Here is an 18015-nt window from a genome sequence, read left to right on the forward strand (position 1 = left end):
GAATTTTGTGTACATGCTTATGAATATTAGTTTGTGGTATTTATTTTCTTGTAATATCCTTTATAGGTTCTGATGTTTGGTTATACTGGCCCCTTAAAATAGTCTAAGATTGTGTATTTTATATATATTTCATGAAAAAATATGTAAGATTTTGTAAGGTTGGTATTATTGCTTCTGGTAAAACCATCTGGGTCCATTTTCTTATGGTAACTATGATGAACTTAATTTCTGAACAGATACAGGGGTATTCATATCTATTTCTACTTGTATCCAGTTTGATAAGTTGTTTTTCAAAGGATTTTTCCATTTCTCCCGATTTATCAAAGATAACTGAGATCACCTGGGGTGCCTGACCGATCAGTCAGTAGACATGTGACTCTTGATTTGGGGGTTGTGAGTTCAAGCCCCACTCTTGGTATAGAGATTACTCAATTAGCAATAATCGCGCCTCGGATAAACCTCATTGGCTATGATACTGCCACTGCCCAAAGCTAGAGATTACTCAAAAATAAAAATTAATTAAAGAAAGATATTGGCATCATATTGTCATTGTATCATCTAATTATCCTTTTAAAAATATTTATTTATTTGAGAGAGAGAGCACACAAGTGGGGGGGAGGTGTAGAGCTAGAGGGTGGGGAACAAACAGACTTCCCACTGAATATGAAGCCTGACATGGGGCTTGATCCCCAGACCCTGAGATCATGACCTGAGCTGAAGACAGACTAACTGACTGAGCCACCCAAGTGCTCTGCAACTAATATCCTTTTATTTTCTGTAGTTTTCTTTCTTTTTTTCCTAGTTATAGTAATTTGTGTACACACTCTCTCTCTCTCTCTCCTTCTCTCCCTTCCCTGCCCCATCTCATCAACAATCATTCTAAGGATTTATGCATTTTACTGATCTGCTTAAAGAGCCAATAAATGAAATCTGGCATTATTACTATTTAGTGATTGACTTGGAATAATTATGGAATAATAAGTGCATGGGCTACTGGTAGCCAAGAATGTGGTATATTTTGATAAACTACATTCTTTCTAAGAGAAAGAAAAATTATATATACTGTGGAATGACTTAGGCCTATTGATAACATGAATTTCTTTCTACAATTTGCTTCTAGGTCAAAAAAGTAACAAATTTTGTCCACTTAGATTGTATTATATTTAGTTTTTATTGAAATAAAATTTAAATGCATTATATTAATTTCAGATGTGTAACATAATGATTTGATATAATTACATATTGTAAAATGATCACCACAATCATTCCAGCTATCTCATTATACATAGTTACATTATTTTCTTTCTAGTAATGAGAACTCTTTAGATTTACTCTAAACAACTTTCAAATATGCAATACAGTCTTATTAATTGCAGTCTCCATGCTGTACATTAAATTCCCATGACTTATTTCTGTTATAACCGGAAGTTTGTACCTGTTGACTCTCTTCACCCATTCTACCCATCCATCAATCCCCACCTCTGACAACCACCAGTCTGTGCTCTGTATCTATGTGCTTGTTTGGTTGGTTGATTTTTGTTTTGTTGTGTTTTGTTTTAGATTTCACATATAAGTGATATACCATGGTGTTTGATCCATGATTCCATGGTATTTGTCTTTCTCTGTTTTATTTCACTTCGCACAGATCAAATCAAGATCTATCTGCATTGTTGCAAATGGTAAAATATTCCTTTTTACAGCTGAATAATATTCCAATATCTGTTGTTGTAAATAATGCTGCAGTGAACATGGGAATGCATATATCTTCTTGAGTTAGCATTTTCACTTTCTTTGCATAAATATCCAGAAATAGAATTGGTAGACATATAGTAGTTCTATCTTTAATTTGGGGGGAAACCTTAATAATGTTTCCAATAGTGGCTATACCAATTTACAATCCCAGTAGTACACAAGATATTCTTTTCTCCACATCTCCACATCTTTGCCAATGCTTGTTATTTATTTATTTATTCATTTATTTATTTATTGGAGAGAGTGAGAGTGTGTGTGCACATGTGTGCGTGTGTACATGGATCCGGACAGGCTGTGGGGATGAGGGAGAAGGAGAAAGAGAATCTTAAACAGGCTCCATGCCCAGTGCAGAGCCCAACGTGGGGCTCAATCTCACAACTCAAGATCATGATCTGAGCTAAAATCAAGAGTTGGACACAACCAACTGAACTATCCAGGCACCCAATAACAAATGGTTATTTCTTACATTTTTTTTTAATAACCATTGTATTACATTTTTATGTAATAAAAGGTGCTTGTATTTTGTAAGTACAATATCATTACTGCTGTATAATGTATAAATACAGCTCTTGGTTTTTTTTTAAGATCTTACTCACACATGCAGCAAACCTTTTAAACCCTTCTGGATCTCACTATCCTTCAAGGTCTGCTCCACAGTAAACAGATTTTTCTGTTTTGTTTTGTTTTTTCTTTTTTGTAAACTTTTAAAATATGAAGTGGGGGCATCTGTCTGGCTTAGTCAGTAGAGCATATAATTCTTGATCTCAGGGTCGTGAGTTCAAGCCCCACACTGGGCATGGAGGTTACTTAAAATTATATATATTAAAATTAAATTAAAGTAAAAACTGAAGTGGATTACATTAACCCCAGTATTCATTCTCAGCTTTTTTATCATGGCTTACTAACATGAGCTTAAAAGCTGTGGGGGACCTGTGTGGCTCAGTCAGTTAAGCAACTGCCTTCGGCTCAGGTCATATTCTCAGGATTCTGGGGTTGAGCCCTGCCTCAAGCACTCTGCTTGGTGGGAGTCACTTCTACCTCTCACTCTCCCTCTATGCTCTCTCTCTCTCTCTCTCTCTAATTCTCAAATAAATAAATAAAATATTTTAAAAAATTCTTAGCTATATGGAGATCTGTTCATATCTTCACAAAGCTATGTCTTCTTTTGAGATAGGATATGTTTTGTTTTGTTTTGTTTTGTTTTTAATGAAGGTATAGTTGACACACACATTTTATTACTTTATATCCAGGTACACAACATAGTGATACAATAAGTCTATATCTTATGTTCTGCTCACCATAGGTGTAGCTACTATTTGTCATTATCCAGTGAATTCCAGTACCATTAATTTATTCCCTATGCCATACTTTTCATTCCCATGATTTATTCATTCCACAATTGGAAGCCTGTACTTCCCACTTCCCTTCACCCATTTTGCCTATCCCCCACTTTCCTCCCCTCTGACAACTACCAATTTCTTTGTATTTATAGGTAAGATTCTGCTTTTGTTTGTTTGTTCAGATTCCACATGTAAGTAACATCATATGGTATTTGTCTTTCTCTGTCTGATTTATTTCACTTAGCATAATAATCTCTGGGGTCTATCCACGTTGTTACAAATAGCAAGATCTCATTCTTATTTTATAATAATACTATAGAGGAAGGTGGCATGACTTGGAAGCAAATTTCTCATAAAAACATTGCATATTTCACATATTATATTTGTTGAAATCAAGTAAGATTTGTTTTTCCAAGAAAGGGACACATAAACCTTGGTAACTTACTTAACAGTCATGCTATGTTAATGTTTTATTTGTTTCCTATGAGAGAGAAAATATTATTGATTATAAAGTAGATGTTAGGAAACTTTAGGCCTTAAAAATATGACTTAGAGTCTTATGGAGCAAATACATACAACAAAAAGACATGGAAGCCCAAAATGTTCAAACCATATTCTGAGCATTGCAAATAACAAACTCCTATTGTTGCAAAGTGACTATATTGGATTTTTATTATGTAGAACTGCTGGATTGTTTTGGCAGATGTGAGTGGTCTCTCATTGTTGGCATGACGATGAACCACTATCTGAGGGTCTAGCTACCAGATTAAAACAAAAGCATGTCTCATCAGATTGAATTGTAATTTATCTCTAAACATTGGTTATCAAGCAAGCATAAAAACAATTATTTAAAGTGTTCTATAATCTGGATAAAGCTCTATCTGCCTGCTTTTTCTTTTTCTTTTTTCTTTTTAACTGTCCAGATGACATTTTTCCATGAATAATTGATTTGATGTAAACAAGTCCATATGCTGGAGGGAACTTCAGGTAACCTTATTGGCTTCAGCCAACCAGAATCATAATATTCCAATTCAAAATGACCCAGAAACTTTAAGAAATAAGTCAATTGTGTGTTATACTTAAGATTATATGCTACACAGTTTTTGAGATTTTTATATCACTTTTTTTGATAGTAAAGACTGTCTTAAAGATGTGTTAGAAAATTCACACCCTTGAACTCCACTTATGTGAAGTATACACATACAAACAAAAATTCTAATTTCCATGATTCTAATCAAAAAGTTGCTGATGCTGATCAGAAATAAAGAAAAATGGAGCATTTTTGAAAACCACATAATTAGAATGCTAACTAAGTACCTCTCAGGTATCAATTTCTGGTTAAGGAAACAGAGTAATCCTACAATGCAGCTTAAATTAACTAATGAGTACATCATACCACACTGTCTACACTGAAATAATCATATGTACATTGCATATCCTGAATAATCTACCATTCAGGAATATAATTTTTGAGTCCATACAGACTTGTTGAAAAAAATACCTTTTGTTACAAAACCTATGAAAGAAAGACACTGAAAGGACAGTCATTTAAAGGACAATATTTGGAATATGTCATGAATGAAATGCATGACTTTTACAACATTTTAATGTTCCGAAGAGCTCACATACTTTTGGCAATATGTTAATTCTTAAGATTCTTGCAGCTTTCACCAATTTTTTTTTTTCAGAAGTTGTACTATGTAACTTGAAATGCACTGAAAACAGTAACTCATGAATGAAGGACACGACAAGAATGACTAAATTATCCTTAATTCTCAATTCATAGACAGAAGGAGCAACTGGAAATTTTGTAACTCTTCAAAGTTCATATGAGGAAATAGCCCCAAGCCATGATTAGACTGACCCTGGTCTGGATTAGGAGACTAGAATCAATCTATATCGAATGTTCTATTACTCAGCATAAAGAACACAGAAATCCACCACAATCTAGGAGATTTGATATGAGCTCTTATTCATATTAAGAATTTAATGTTAAGTTTTTTAATCGCCACCCCCAACCTCACTAAACAGAGAAAATAGAGCAATGAAAGTCTCCTCAGTGAATGAAATTCACTTTCTTTGGCAGAAGATACTTGAAGGTGGAAGAAAAAAACCATAGCAAATACTATTGATTTAACTTCTTATCCACTTAATTTACCTTATTAAGGTATAACTTAAATTATTTATGGACTATTTAAATTTTAATAAGGATTTTCTTCTTTTCCCTTTCTTCCAGAAAGAAAAGTAATGATATCAGATGGAATAATGAACTGCTAATGAGTTTCAAGGGTAACAAACTAGATGCTAACTAAATGCACAGGTTAATATAAACATCCATACATTTCATAGGTTACAAAAAGCACAGTAGAACAGTTATAAAGTCTTGTTATTTGTTCAATGTGCTCAAAAGGACACAGAGCTATGGAAGATCTTTAGGTAATTTTATTTTATTTTATTTTATTTTAAAGAAAGGGAGAGAGTTGGGGGAGAGATGAAGGGAGAGAGAGAACTAGAATCTTAGGTAGGCCCCTCCACCCATCGCAGAGCCCGACAGAGGGTTTGATCTCACTACCCTAAGATTATGACCTGAGCTGAAATCAGATACTTAACTGGCTGATGCACTCAGGTGCCCTCAGATACATTTTTTGATATACATTATCTGTGATTTTTATTCCAAAGTGGTCTTTGAGATTTTAATAGTTTATATTTTTTCTCTATATTCTTTTATTTTAAACAGTCTAATATCTGCCTCAGTTCTTTTAAATATCTTTAAATGAAAATCAGTTCCTTAAGAACCCAGTAAGGGAGGGCCACCTAGCTGGTTCTGTCAGCAGAGCTTGGAACTCTTGGTCATGGGATTGTGAGTTTCTGAGTTTGAGCTACACGTTGGGAGTGCAGTTTACAGAAAGAAAGAAAGAAAAAGAAAGAAAGAGAGAAAGAAAGAAAGAAAGAAAGAAAGAAAGAAAGAAAGAAAGAAAGAAAGAATAAATAATAATCAAGTAGGAGATGATCCATAAATACCTCAGGAGACAGCATTTATACCCTGCAGTAAAGTGCTTGAGTTGACTAAATCCACAACTTCAACCCTGCCTCTTCATGTGGGGACATAAAATGCTTAGAAGGGTCCTTATTTCCTGTAGTAAGCAATTTATCAATTACATAGAAGTGATCCAGCATGAATGTGTCATTTTGATCTATTTATCATAAAACATGAATGGAAAAATCAGAGGTAGTCTAGCTCTTCAATGAAGACAAATCCATCCCAGCCTAGCACACTACTATCAATTATAAAAAGTTCAATCTAGAATGTCAAATTCATAGGTCCTCCGTGAAGGCTAAAGTAAAATAAAGAACCTAGTCAGAAAACTTTAACGAAAATAATGTGCAGGAGGAAGACCTTCATCTGTTCTATGGCTTTTCTTAGATAGATTTCTAATCGAATTGATATGAGGCAGATTAAGAGGGGAAAATCCAAAATAAGAGTACATATAGGGAATCCACACAGACAGGGAATTACAAAGACAATGCGGGAACTGGAAGGGGTAGGACCTGAGGGCACAAAGGGAAGAAACTCAATAGCAAGAAGGTGAAAGATGTTTGTAAAAACAAGATTGTTCTGTTATGCAGATAACAGTTCCTTTGGTAAAGGGGTCCTCTGCTAGTACTTCTCTTCCCCTTGTAGGCTCTCCTTTCTAATGTAAATTTACTTGGTTATGGGGAGAAGGAGACTTTCCAGTATCTGCTAGGGTTTTATTACTTTTAACTCAAAATCTTTATGCCAAAGATGCACAGGTCGGGGTGTCACAGCCCGTACCCTTTCAATAATAATATGAAATAACCATATTCAAATGATGTGGAAAAGAGGCAACTTGGTTCTTGTCCACCTGGCTTTTTCAGACACTCAGAAAATATCTGCTGCCTTCAGAACATTGAAAATCTGCACTGTATTTTCAAAGTTTTGAAGGATTTCCCATTTTTATTTGGTACTTTTCCTTTCCTACTTTTTGCCCATCTTAAAATTAGCCTTTGGAACTTTTGAACATGAACAGTAACAGCACAGGGAAATCAGGCCATAGATGAATTTCCCTTTCATTTTTATTTAACCAAAGAAAATTCAGATAGCTTAGGAGCATATGGAAATGTAATTAAATTTCAGTCTCCATCTCTCTGATGCTCAAAGCAAATATTAAAAATGCAAACAAACAAAAAAACCAAGCAAACAAACAAAAAACACTTATATGATCTGCTTGGGGACTTTGAGGGTCAGCTGTTACATCCTTAAATTTCAAGTGTTGTATAAACGAATGTCACAAAGAATGAAACTAAAATATCTTATAAGGGTTGATTCTCTGTCTTAGATAAACAACCTGAAGCTTATAGTATTTTCTGGAACATCAGCAAGATGGCGGAATAGGAAACTTCAGGCCCTTTCCTCACCTCCCACACCCATGGAGATATTGATTCAACAGCAATACATAGGCCAGTTCTCTGTGAAAAATCCATAAAACAATTAAGTGGCTTCTGCATCCCAGCTGTGCACAAAAACCAACTATTATGAAGGTGGTAGGAAAAATTGTGGCACCTATTAGCCACAGTCCCTCCCCCTGTCTAAAGGTTGCTTAATGCATGGGAAGAAAACTCCCAGCTCACAACTTCTCTCTGAGAAGGAAGAGAGGAGACTGAAACATAGGTCCCATAGGAAGACAAGTAGAGGGGCTGTATGAGGGACTAGATTTGTTTTGTCTGAAACAATTCATTGGCAGGAAAGGGTGCCATACTGAGAGTTTCAAAGGTGAAGATTTGGGTGAGCATGCTCTCCTTTACCTTAGTTTCTTATCCCAATGCAGTATGGAACAACTAGGAGAAAAACATATCTCCAGGCTTCTCACTGAGGAACATGCTTTCAACATTCTAGCATGAGAGACTGAATTCTGTCTCACTTGTCTCTGAGTGCTGACAGGACACACCATACTCAAGGCATCTGAAAAACAGACTTCTTGCTTCTTGTGGAAAAATGCAATAATACCAAGAATTCTGAAGAAATGTTTGTATGAGGCCCTTTTAATTTTCCAAATGTTATATTTACATCAAATATAACAAGAATAATATAAGATGGGGAGACTTTCATAAACCACAAAACCTTCTGGTTAACAAAATGAATCAAACTAAATGGTGCTTTTTGACCTTTACCATGATTTGGAGAACATTAATGCTTGTGGCTGATAACAAGTCAATCATTTATATAATAATATCTGTTAGACCTCATGGGTATCAAAGGCATTATTCATGTCTATTAATCAACTGCTTTGGCTAAGCCTGGCTAATTTCTTTCCCCTGTGCCACTGGTATCATTAGTAACATATTACTCCCATCACTCAAAATGCTTCATGATGAACCTCTGCCATTGTTTGATATTTGTTACCTTGTTGGCATTATTAAAAGGTGTTGTTTTAATATTTATATATGCAACCTAATTGTTTTTCAACTGAGAGCATTAGGAAAATAAATCTGTCATATAAATGTATGAAGTGACAAATAATTCACAAATGTTTTACAGGAATCAATTAGCCTGATTACTCTGAGGACAATATGTGACTTGGTAAAATGTTTAACAAGGCTCATACTTGTGGCTGCTGGACCAAGGAGAGTTTTCCACTGATCCACATTAGAATTAAGATTGTTCTTCCATGACTATCAACAGAAAGTGACTAAATACTCCTGCTTCAAGTAGTCAACATACTTCCTACGCTCCTTTACAATTGGTGAATACAGGCTTAATAGAGGAATGGAAAGAAATTTGAATATTGGTGACCTTCATAAACACAAATAAGAACTGATGAATTATCCATCTTTCATAAAATTAAAAATATGTGATAGTGAAATACTCAAAGCCGAATGGCAGAATTCTGGGTATACAGTTTGTCAGCATAAATAGAAGTAACTTATTATGATTCTCCAAATAAGTTTTCAATATGAACATCTTAAAAATCGTCACCATAGGGGATTCTGTGTGGCTCAGTCAGTTGAGTCTGACTCTAGGTTTTGGCTTGGATGATGGTCTCCAGGTACTGGGACTGAGCCTTTCTTGAGCTCTGTGCTTAGCAGGGAGTCTGCTTGAGCTTCTCTCTCTGTCTGCCCTTCCCTAGCTAGCATGGTTATGTTAAAATAAATGAATCGATTTAAAAAATATAAAAGTCTTATTATAAGCTTTCTACTCCCACTCATGTGTCAGCTCACCACAAGAACAGATTGCAGTGATGATAACAATGTGCAGTGCATTCTTTTTTTTTAATTTATTTTTTATTTATTTTCAGAATAACAGTATTCATTATTTTTTCACCACACGCAGTGCTCCATGCAATCCGTGCCCTCTATAATACCCACCACCTGGTACCCCGACCTCCAACCCCCCGCCCCTTCAAAACCCTCAGATCATTTTTCAGAGTTCATAGTCTCTCATGGTTCACCTCCCCTTCCAATTCCCCCCAACTCCCTTCTCCTCTCTATCTCCCCATGTCCTCCATTCTATTTGTTATGGTCCACAAATAAGTGAAACCATATGATAATTGACTCTCTCGGCTTGACTTATTTCACTCAGCATAATCTCTTCCAGTCCTGTCCATGTCGCTACAAAAGTTGGGTATTCGTCCTTTCTGACTGAGGCATAATACTCCATAGTGTATATGGTCCACATCTTCCTTATCCATTTGTCTGTTGAAGGGCATCTTGGTTCTTTCCACAGTTTGGCGACCGTGGCCATTGCTGCTATAAACATTGGGGTACAGATGGCCCTTCATTTTACTACATCTGTATCTTTGGGGTAAATACCCAGGAGTGCAATTGCAGGGTCATAGGGAAGTTCTATTTTTAATTTCTTGAGGAATCTCCACACTGTTCTCCAAAGAGGCTGCACCAACTTGCATTCCCACCAATAGTGTGTGTTGAGTTTGAGGAGTTCTTTATAGATCCTGGATATCAACCTTTTGTCTGTACTGTCATTTGCAAATATCTTCTCCCATTCCGTGGGTTGCCTCTTTGTTTTCTCGACTATTTCCTTTGCTGTGCAGAAGCTTTTGATTTTGATGAAGTCCCAAAAGTTCATTTTCACTTTTGTTTCCTTTGCCTTTGGAAACATATCTTGAAAGAAGTTGCTGTGGCTGATATCGAAGTGCAGTGCATTCTTACTCTGCTAAACATTTACTTCCACTATTCCAGGTAATATCAATGATTCTATTACATAAGCTCTGTTATTATCCATGTTTTAGTGATTAACAACCTAAAGGCTAAAAGTCTAACTTCATACAACTCTTGACAAAGTAGGGATTCAAATCTAGCTTAGTGAGATTTCAGAACCAGAGAATACTACATTATTCTAGCCTACCAATCAACTTCATATACTTTGACCCAGTAGTTTTAATTCCTTTGGTAATATAATCAAAGGAAGTAATGAAATATATTGAAACAGTGGAATTAAACAAGATTAGAAACAATGCCACAATTCAATAGTTTTTAAGAACTAAGAGTTATTTAAAAATCTGGCAGTGCAAAAAAATAAAAGGGACAATGCTTTTTTAGATTTTATTTTATTTAGTATTTTTTTAAGATTTTATTTATTTACTTGAGAAAGAGAGAGATAACGGGTGTGCGTATGTGAGCAGGAGGAGAGAAAAAAGGAGAGAGAGAGAATCCCAAGCAGACTCCACACCCAGAATGCAGAGCCTGAAGCAGAGCTCCATCTTTCCATGCTGAGGTCATGACCTGAGACAAAATCAAGAGTCGGGCATTCAACTGACTGAGCCACGTAGGTGTCTCTGCTTAGATTTTATTTTTAAGTAATTTCTACACCCAAGATGGGGCTCAAAATTACCACTCTGAGATTAAGTCACATGTTCTACTAACTGAGCCAGCTAGGTGCCCCAAGATAATTATTATTTTTTTTTAAAGAATATTCCTTTCAAAAGAACACTTTTGTGTGTGTGCATATGTAGTCTTTATTGAAGGATACACAGTTTAGTAAATCAGTGTCACTCGTGCAAATATACAGTTACAGGGAAAATGTGCCATTATCTATCTCTTTAACACCATAGCAGTGAAGCATCATTTTCTCATGTATACCTTAGAAATCATTAGTCTCTATTAAAGATGTTTTAGAGACCTATTTTTTTGTGATATCTCAGAACAGATATGTTCAAAATCTTTTTTAGCCAGCACTAAAACATGTCAGACACCCCTCAGCAAACATTGATTTTTCATGCTCAGTATGGCTTAAGGAAAGTAAGGAAACATGGGAGGGGGGTTAGTAGAGAGAAAGACAGTGAGTGACCAGACTGCCATGAAACTCTGAAGTCACTGACATACCTGACGCATCAGGAAATAAGCACATAGAACCCTATTTTAAGCAATCAGGACCAGCCTTATAAGAGCACAGTTCGGAGTTCTGTGACTAAAACTATAAAATAAAATCAGAACTCTAAAAAACCTGCAGTTATACTGGAATGGTTAGGGAGGATCCTCCCCTGGCACACACGCAAAGTCATCCAACTTTCTGGCAGGCCTTGCTTGGGCTTAAAAAGAAAGTATAAATAAATATTTACAGAATGGACTTCACCTATTTCTTGGTTTAATTAAGAAGGTTTCCATGTTCCAGAAATCTGAACTGTCAAATACAAGTAAAAATTGAAAATGTAAAATAATAATAATAATAATAATAATGACAAAAAGTGATAAAGTACGCTAAAAATATCTGTTAGAAATTAAAATTATAATCATTAAAATTTCTAGCATATTAGATGCAACCAAAGAGATAAAATGATTCAGAGCATTTTCTTAAATTGGTCCCAACAAACATAGGATTAGATGGAAACTTGCCTATAGGAACTTACTGAGAAGTAATCTCAAGATCAGCACCCATCAATGGTGAGGAGATCAGAGGATCCCATAAATTCTGAGGCTGAAATGGCCTTCAAAGGTATACCTAATTGAGTCAAGGTGTCCAGGGTTGTCACATCAATGCATCATCTCATATAGGTTATCCTAGGGAGTAGGACCTTGGGGAAGCCTGAGAAGGACTAAGTTGTAAACCTCACAGTGGGTAACACTCCCAAGAGCTGGAGAAATGAGTGTTTCATTATAGCAGTCACCACCACCACAATCACTCACTTTCAGGAAAGAGAAGTGGGACACTTATCTCTTCTTTCTATGAAAGATATACACATGCAGGAACATGCAGATGTATAGGTATAAAAACAAAATATATATACATACAAAAGCTTATCTATATGCATACTACATGCTTTATATATATCTATATATGTAAATTGAGTAGCTGGCAATAACTAATTGACACAAAAATTTTTCTTTGAAAAAATATCTTAAGGTTCATAACTCTGCTCAGTAAGTACAATGCCACTTGCTAAAGGAAATTCTATAGTGCAAAGTTCCAAATTTATGTTTCTGTTACATAGAAAGGAAAGTTGACCTGTTTTTGTGTTCCATTTTCTTTTGATTTAACTTGAGACTTTGTAAATTCCAAATTCATTCATGGCATAAGAGCCACCTTTTTTCTAAAGGGATTTGAGAATACATCCAGGAAATCATCTTATTGGAAGTGAAAACAACTAGAATCTAGTTGGTTTGTTATCTTTAACAGTTTATTCAGCGCCCAAAAAGGAGAAGAAAGATGTTTGGCTAAACTAACTTTGTAACAAGAAGTGCTCATAAGTTTTATTATTATCAGTACATGTGTAAGTTTCTTTTCTTTCCTTTTTTTTTAGAGAGAGAGCACCCAAAGTTGGGGGTGGAGGGAAAGAAGGAGAGGGAGAATCTTAAGCAGGCTCCAAGCCCAGTGCAGAACCTAATACAGAGTTCAGTTCACAGTCCTAAGATCATGACCTCAGCCAAAATCAAGAGTTGGACGCTCAACTGACTGAGCCACCCAGGTGTCCCCACCTGTGAGTTTCTAAGATGTGCACTAAAACAAACAAAAAACTTTCTGGAGGTATAGCAATATATAATAGTGAATATAATTAAATTAAACAATTTGATATATTTTGACATATGTATACATCATAATCAGGAAAAATAAAACCAAATGTTCCTTCCTATCACTTTGTTGCTTAAGGGTTTATAGTATATAAAGTATATAGCATATATCTTTATATACTATATATATAAAGTATATAGTATATATCTTTAATGTATTACCATTTACCTTCAAGTGTAACTGTACCACTCTGTATATAAGAATCTCACGCTTTCTCTCCTCCCAACATTTGTATTACCTTTAGCATGTACTTTTTTCCTTATCAATATGATTACAGGTTTCTAAACATTGTTGGAAAAAATGTGCCTTATGTTTTTGCACAAAGTGTTCTATAAATGGCTGTTAGGACAAATTCGTTGATCTCAGGATTTCATTTCTGATTTTCCCTCACATGCCATTTATTGAAAAAGAAAAATTGAAATCCCCTGCTATAATTTTGGATTTGTCCATTCAGATTTGCAGTTAGTTTGCTTCATAAGAATTCATACAATTGTTTCCACCCATAGTTTCCATACAAGAATGAACTTAGGAGTACTCAGCTGACTACTAGGGATTTGCCTGCCGATCTCCCCACAGGTTCTCCATGCCCTTCTGTTTGTGCTCTTCCCTGCATGATCTAGCCTTCTTTGTCACCCTGCGCCCTCAGCCTGCCTTCTGAAGTCCAGTCGTCCCCTGGGCTCTGCCTGGGCTTGCCCCATTTGTGCTGGGACTCGAACTATATCACCAGGCAATTCACTAAGGCAATTGTGTGATTTCCCTCATTTATTTCCCGTCTCTCAGGGATCACTGTCCTTCATCGCTTGATGTCCAGTGCCTTGCAAACCATTGTTTCACTTGTTTTGTCTGTTTTATGGTTGTTTCAGGAAGGAGAGTAAATCCAAACCCTGTAAATCCGTCTTGTTCAGAAGTGAAGGTCAGGATACTTTTTATATGTCTCTGGGTCTCTATCTTTCCTCTCTCTGTCAAATCATATATGTATCTGAAACATTTTGATATCAACGTGATAAAATTTCTCTATTAGAATCAAATGAGAGTTAATAATCTTTAGAATATCTTCTGAATTGCCAGATTTTTTTTATGGCTCAGTATATAAAGAATAATGTATTATTAATTCACCCAGTACATATTTATTTAATACTTATAATATGTAACATGCTTTTAGGTGCTGGGAAAAAGTAGGGAAAAAATCAAATGCAAGTCGCTGCTAGTATAAAACTTAAATTGAGGAAGAGAAAAAGGAACAGAAAATAAACATAAAAATGATTAAAATACATAATATCTTGAATAGTGATATGCAGTATTAAAGTGAAAAATGCTAATAGTTATGTACCTTTGTTAAGACTTTAAATAAAGTAGTCCATAATGGCCTCACAGAGAAGTTGACATTTGAATAGACCTGAAGGAAGTAAGGAAGTAAACCTGTGGAACTTCAAAGGAAGCATTTTCCAGGGGAAGGCTTTGTTTTTCTGAGAAAAAGATATATCTGAAGTAGTTGAATGAATCTTTAGGGATCAACTCTAACACTGGTACTCACAGAAAAATGAAAAACAACTGCTTTATTATTAAGTGTAAAATAATTTTACCAAAGAAATACTGTGGCTTTTTTAGATGTTGGGGGGTGGTGAGGAGGAGAGAGAGAATAGAGGGAAAACATTATTAAACTACTACTAACATCCTCCTATTTATGTGTTTTGTAATACTGTGTTATTTTTAAATAAAAACATTTTAATAATCACCACCTGTTATTGAGGCTGTGCTAGCACTCTGAAAGTTAGGGGATTTAGTAATATCACTCAATTAATCTCAGATTGTTGTCTCAGATTGTTCTGTAATCATCCTGCAAAACTGTATGGCAGCAGTAAATTTCTGTACATAAAGTATGTCTATAGCTAAGGTGAATAAACCCATTCACTAAAAAGCTATGAAGAGATACTGATACAATGAGAAGTGTGTAGAAAATGAATGCAGCACTGTAATTACTCCCGTATTAAAGCTTTGAATTGACAGCCTGTTCCTAAGAATTGGATTCCTCCAGTGTATGAAAATATTAGGCCTATTATGGGAGAGTATTACTCCTTTTCACTTGAATACATCAAAAACTCATTATTACTCTTCTTCATTTCTTTTTCCCTTTTATATCATTCTGCTATTGATGCATCAAATGCCATTTGGTTTTCTCCTTTTTTAATGTTTACATTTGCATGGGTGAATGTATTTGTATTCTACTTAATCAGTAACTCATTAAAATTCATATATATATGTGTGTATAATTTATACACATATGATTTGAAATCATATTGAAATGTTTTAGTTGGCATTATGTTTATCATTCTGAATTATAGATAAATTTAGATAGTTCATTTAGTTCTATACAGAAATGAACCCCCCATACCATTAGTAAAAAGAAGAAAAATAATATCAAGATCACTTCTATTCCACAATTTTTTATAAATATTAGTAATGATATCTAATCAGAGCATAGTTCTAGTAAGACAAAGATTTCTTAAAATTGCATTTAGAGTATATATTTTTCACACATACATAAGACAGTTGAATATGTTCTTAAGCAGACAAGTTAACAAAAGCACACAGGTTTTTAACCTTTACCTCAAGAGTCCAGTTAGGGACATTTGTGAGGCTCAGTCTGTGGAGCATGGGACTCTTGATGTCTGGATTGTAGATTCTAGCCCATGTTGGGTGTGGAGATTACTTAAAAATAAAATCTTAAAAAAAAGAGAGAGAGAGTCAAATTAGAACAAGAAAGTATATAAGAAAGCCCATGCAATTGAACAGGGTAATTGACTATAAGATAATAGTCATTTTGTTAGGATTTTCCCTACCCTTGTTACTGTACTAAATGTAATTTTTAAAAAAATATCACTTATTTCATGTTATAGTTGATCTTATAGGGTTGTAATGTTTAATTCTGTTATTGTTATTTATCATCATATGATCATTTGTGTAAAGTATATGTGTTTGTTGATCCTTGAACTACATGGGTTTGAATTGTGCAGGTCCTCTTAGACACAGATTCTTTTTTTTTTTAATAAATACAGTACTGTACTATAAGTGCATTTCCTCTTCCTTATGATTTTCTTTTCTTTTAATTAAACTCTGCATCCAGCATGGGGCTTGAACTCATGACCCTGAGATCAAGACCTGAGCTGAGTTCAAGAATCAGAATCTTAACTGACTGAGCCACTCAGGGACCCCTTGACTTATGTTTCAATCGGAATTCTGATCTTTTTTTAATCTTTCTTTCTTTTTTAAAAAAATATACTTATTTATTTATTTACTCACTTATTTATTTATTTAACAAAGAAAAGGAACACAGGCACAGGGGAGTGGAAGTGGGTGAGGGAGAAGAAGCAGGCTTCCCACTGAGCAGGGAGCCCAATATGGAACTCAATCCCAGGACACTGGGATCAAGACCTGAGCTAAAGGCTGACACTTAACAACTGAGCCACCCAGGTGCCCCTGATCTCTTTTTTTCTCCTTCAGAAAGTGCATATTTACTTAAGATCTAGCTAATCTTCTTACCATTTTTATAGGATCAGAAATGAGTCTCAGAAATTGTACAAGGCATCTGTGACTCTTAATTGATAATACTAGTCTATTCACATGAAGCATATAAAGCATATCTGTAAAGTACATGTGAATTCTCAGAATGACAGGGAAGAGTGCCAAGATTTGGGATCTCCACTTACAGAGAAAGTTATTAGATCCAAGAAACACTGCAAAAGTTGAAAGCAGACTTAAGGCCCAGAGAAAGAATGAAATACGTTATTTTTAACTACTTTATTGAAGTATAATTGGTGTGTCAAAGCCTTTACATATTTAATGTATACAACTTGATGAATCTGGGGTTAAGTGTGTACATGTGAAACTCTTACCACCATCAAAACCATAATCATAGCCATCATCTCCAAAACTTTCCTCTTGCTCCCTTTATTATCTATATGTGTTAAGGACACTTAACAAAAGATCTACTCTAAGCAAAATTTAAGTATACAATAAAATACTATTAGCTATAGACAATATACTGTATAGTAGATCTCCAGAATTTATTTATTTTGCATAACTGAAATTTTGTACCCTTTAATTATCACCTCCCCTTGTCTTCCTCCCCTCCAGCTTCTGGCAACCACCATTCTACTCTGCTTTCATGAGTATGACTATTTAACTGAAACTTTATTTGAACAACCTAACTCAAAATGGCTGCAATAATAATGATAGTGAATGATGTCGAAATGTTGGAGTTCAGAACAAATGCTCAAGAAAGAACTCTTGAGACGTCTTAGTGCAAAAAGGTGGTTTTATTAAAGCATGGGGACAGGACCTGTGTGCACAAAGAGCTGTACTGGGGTTCTGAGGGATGGCCCATTATATACTTTCAATTTGGGATGGGATTGGGATAACATAAGTCTCTAAGGAATTTTGGAAGCCAAGTTTGCAGGACTTTGAGGGGGCTAGCTATTGTTAGGAAAAGGTCACTTATTATTGTCTAATAAAATATTAGTCATGAGACCCTTCAGCTTTATATCATGGGCTATATGTCTGGAAGATGATTGTTAACATATATCTTGGGGGATAGAGATAAAGGAAGTTTCCAAAATTTCTTTGGAAGAAATTTTTATATGTTAAAGTAGACATGCAGGATCTTGGGGGCTCAGGACAATATTAAGCTAAGATTGCCTTTTGCCCTTAGCAACGTGTCAGCATTGAGGCAGCTGAGTTCCTAGAGGAAGGTCATTCTCTCTGTTTCAAGGATTTGTGAATGGGCTGTAGGCAGTAGGAATTTGTTTTTTCTTTTGCTTTGCTTCCCACATCAACGAATGAATTCCAATTTATATAAAAAATTAAAGCTCTCTCAAGCACCCA

The 18015-nt window shown here is 35.1% G+C and overlaps 1 pseudogene; it reads right to left on the reverse strand.

Moving 5' to 3' along the window:
* Positions 1-366: 366 nt before the first annotated feature.
* LOC132008599 (U4 spliceosomal RNA) lies at positions 367-493 on the reverse strand (annotated as a pseudogene).
* Between the last annotated feature and the right edge of the window lie 17522 nt (positions 494-18015).

The sequence above is a fragment of the Mustela nigripes genome, unplaced genomic scaffold, assembly GCF_022355385.1.
Source record: "Mustela nigripes isolate SB6536 unplaced genomic scaffold, MUSNIG.SB6536 HiC_scaffold_462, whole genome shotgun sequence".
NCBI lineage: Eukaryota > Metazoa > Chordata > Mammalia > Carnivora > Mustelidae > Mustela > Mustela nigripes.